This window comes from Polypterus senegalus, chromosome 16 (assembly GCF_016835505.1).
Source record: "Polypterus senegalus isolate Bchr_013 chromosome 16, ASM1683550v1, whole genome shotgun sequence".
Taxonomy (NCBI): Eukaryota; Metazoa; Chordata; class Cladistia; order Polypteriformes; family Polypteridae; genus Polypterus; species Polypterus senegalus.
Genome location: NC_053169.1, coordinates 33,112,993 through 33,116,807, shown reverse-complemented (window position 1 = coordinate 33,116,807; position 3,815 = coordinate 33,112,993).

Below are 3,815 nucleotides of genomic sequence, written 5' to 3'. Positions count from 1 at the left end.
TTTGTTTGGGTGTTTTTTTCTTTCAGCTAGTGTGTGTGTGTGTCTGTGTGTGTGTGTGTGTGTGTGTATGTATATCTATACTAATAAAAGGCAAAGCACTCACTCACTCACTGACTCACTCACTCATCACTAATTCTCCAACTTCCCGTGTGGGTGGAAGGCTGAAATTTGGCAGGTTCATTCCTTACAGCTTCCTTACAAAAGTTGGGCAGGTTTCATTTCGAAATTCTACGCGTAATGGTCATAACTGGAAGCTGTTTTTCTCCATTTATTGAAATGGAGATGAGCTTGAACGCCGTGGGCACGGAGTTTCGTGTGACATCATCACGCCTCCCACGTAATCATGCAGTACATAAAAAACCAGGAAGACCTCCAAAAAGCGCTGAAGAAAACATGCATTATATAATTGAGAAGGCAGCTAAACAATAAGAAGCGAAGCGAAGTGACATATACAACCATATTCATGAGTTCTGCTACTTCGGAAACAAAGCACGATGTAAACCTACACTTTAAATTAAGTTCATAGACAGGCTGCGCTGGCGTTTGTAATTTAGTGCCTGCCCATATAAGGCCGTCCGTCAGCGGCAATCCAATAGCAAACTGCCACGGGTAAATATTCACGGGTGAAGGACTGTGCTTATGCAGAGGAAGATGAGATGGTCAGGGTGGTGTTTGGCACAAACTCAGTGAAACTGCGAGAGAACGTTTTAAGTGCCAGGACTAAGGTAACATTAAATACAGCCATGGACATCGCACGAGATGGCACCAGCACAGCTGGGAACCTTGATGCATGTACACCGAAGCGCTCACGGAACTGACGCAGTGCACAGAAAAAGCAACAGTTCCAAAGAGCGCTGAACAAAACCAATTACACAATTGAAAAGGCAGCAAAAATATGAAGCGCCTGATACATACAAGCATATTCATAAATCCAGCTACTGCGGAAACAAAGCACACGTTGGAAAAAGTCAATGTCCCGCTAAAGGAAGACAGTTTAAAAAAAACCCGTGCATGCAGTGTGTCAGGTCTCAGATAAAGAAGAAGACGAGCTGTTTATTGATGCAGTAAGAAACGAATCGATGAATGAAACCTGTCATCTTTACAACGATTGACAAACACGGAATGTAACTTGAACACAACACATCCTACAAATACAAACCTGATTGAAAGAAATAATGATAATCAAATCCTTGATGACAGCAACACTCAGTAACACTCACAAAACAAATACTGTATATTGACAGTCATGTTACGTTATTTTTAAAATGTTCCCTTTTCTTTTCTAGCTTTTTAACACACTACTTCTCGCTGCGATACGCGGTATATATATATATATATATATATATCCCGATCTACATACTCGAATAATGGATACTTTATTCGCCATCAATGATTGTTTTGGTAAAGCCATACTCAGTGTATTCATTAGATGAACGGTAAAAAAGTAAGATGACTTATTGAGGCATGCAGGCTGTAGTGCGCGTCAACTCTATCTGAATTGCGATCACATTTGAAAAATATATCTTTTCAAGTTCTATTTAGTCCATATGTGTCAAACTCAAGGGCAAGGGCCACATCCGCCCGGCGTAATTATATCCGCCCGCGATCATTTTATATACTGTATTATTGTTATTAATGGCCCGGTATATGAAGCGCTGGTAACACAATAAACTACAGATCCCATAATGCAGCGCTTCAGCTGCCTTGCCAACACTTACCGCGTTAATCAAGTCTACCTTATGATGCTGCAAGTTATTGCGGCTAGCTCACATGATGCTGAAGAGAAAAGTTGATTCTGAAAATAGAGCCTTTAAAAACCGATGGGAGGCTGAGTATATGTTTACTGAACCCGTGTGTCTCATTTGTGGAGCTAATGTGGCTGTAATTACAGAATTTAATCTAAGACGGCACTATGAGACAAAACATCAGGGTAACCTGAAAGACCTGAATGCAATGCAGAAGATACAGAAAGCAGAAGAATTAAATAAGAATCTGACACTTCAGCGGACGTTTTTACCCGTGCACAATCACAAAGTGATTTCAAGTGAAGCTGCTTTTATGGGAGACACAAATGCACCAGTGCAACTTGCCCCACTTTCCCTGTTGCCAAGTAATGTTGAACCAAGTCGTCACTACGGTGTTCCCAAATACGCACTTTGCTGATAAACTGAGCGCACTGAGTTTGCACGGCGCTTTGGTGACTTTGAAGAACAAAAAAAGTCCGTCTACATGCGGCTCGAACCTTGTGCATGTTTGGTAGCACATATCTGTGTGAGAAGCTCTTCTCAGTGATAAAGACTAACAAAACAGCACACAGGAGTCGCCTCACTGATGAGCACCTGCAATCCATCCTGAGAATCTCCACAACACAGAACCTCACACCAAACATAAACGAACTTGTTGCCAAAAAAAGATGCCAGGCGTCCAGCTCTAAAATGACATATGAGCAAAGACAACTGAATGATTTGATTTGTTATTGCTGAAAGGAAAACATTTTATTTATATTTCCAGGTTTTTTTATGCAGCATGTTCATATTTGAATTTGTATAATTTTGACAGGATATATTAAAAATTTAAAATAGAACTTGAACAAATACGATAGTTCATAATATCCACGCAGACTTGCAAGTAAGAGCGGGAGTCATCCGTTTTAACAAGCAGCGTATTGGACTGATACGAAATAGCTGTGAGTGTATATATGTAGATATGTATGTATATGTATATATATGTTTATATATGTGTGTGTGTATGTATGTATACATATATGTATGTGTGTGTGTATGTATGTATATGTGTATGTATTTATGTGTGTGTGTAAATATATATATATATATATATATATATATATATATGTATATATATATATATATATATATATATATATATACAGTCATGTGAAAACATTAGGACACCCTTTGAAAGCATGTGGTTTTTGTAACATTTTTAATAAATGGTTATTTCATCTCCGTTTCAACAATACAGAGAGATTAAAGTAATCCAACTAAACAAAGAAAACTGAAGAAAAGTCTTTTCAAGATCTTCTGTAAATGTCATTCTACAAAAATGCCTATTCTAACTGAGGAAAAGATAGGACACCCTCACATGTATTCCCTCTTAAATTGGCTCAGATCTCACACAGGTATATCACACCAGGTGCACATAATTAGTAGATCGTTACTCTGCATGTTGAATGAGGCTTGCCCTATTTAAACCTCAGACATTTAGTTTGGTGTGCTCCTGACTGTTGAAGTGAGAGTGAGCACCATGGTGAGAACAAAAGAGCTGTCAGAGGACTTCAGAAAAAAGATTGTAGCAGCCTATGAGTCTGGGAAGGGATTTAAAAGATCTCAAAAGATTTTGAAATCAGCCATTCCACTGTCCGGAAGATAGTCTACAAGTGGAGGGCTTTCAAAACAACTGCCAACATGCCCAGGACTGGTCGCCCCAGCAAGTTCACCCCAAGAGCAGACCGCAAGATGCTAAAAGAGGTCTCCAAAAACCCTAAAGTGTCATCTCGAGAACTACAGCAGGCTCTGGCTACTGTTGATGTAGAAGTACATGCCTCTACAATCAGAAAGAGACTGTACAAGTTTAACTTGCATGGGAGGTGTGCAAGGAGGAAACCTTTGCTTTCCAAGAGAAACATCGAGGCCAGACTGACATTTGCCAGAGATAAAGTTGACAAAGACCAGGACTTCTGGAATAATGTTCTTTGGACAGATGAGTCCAAAATTGAATTATTTGGACACAACAGCAGAGGACATGTTTGGCGAAACCAAACACAGCATTCCAAGAAAAGAACCTCATACCAACTG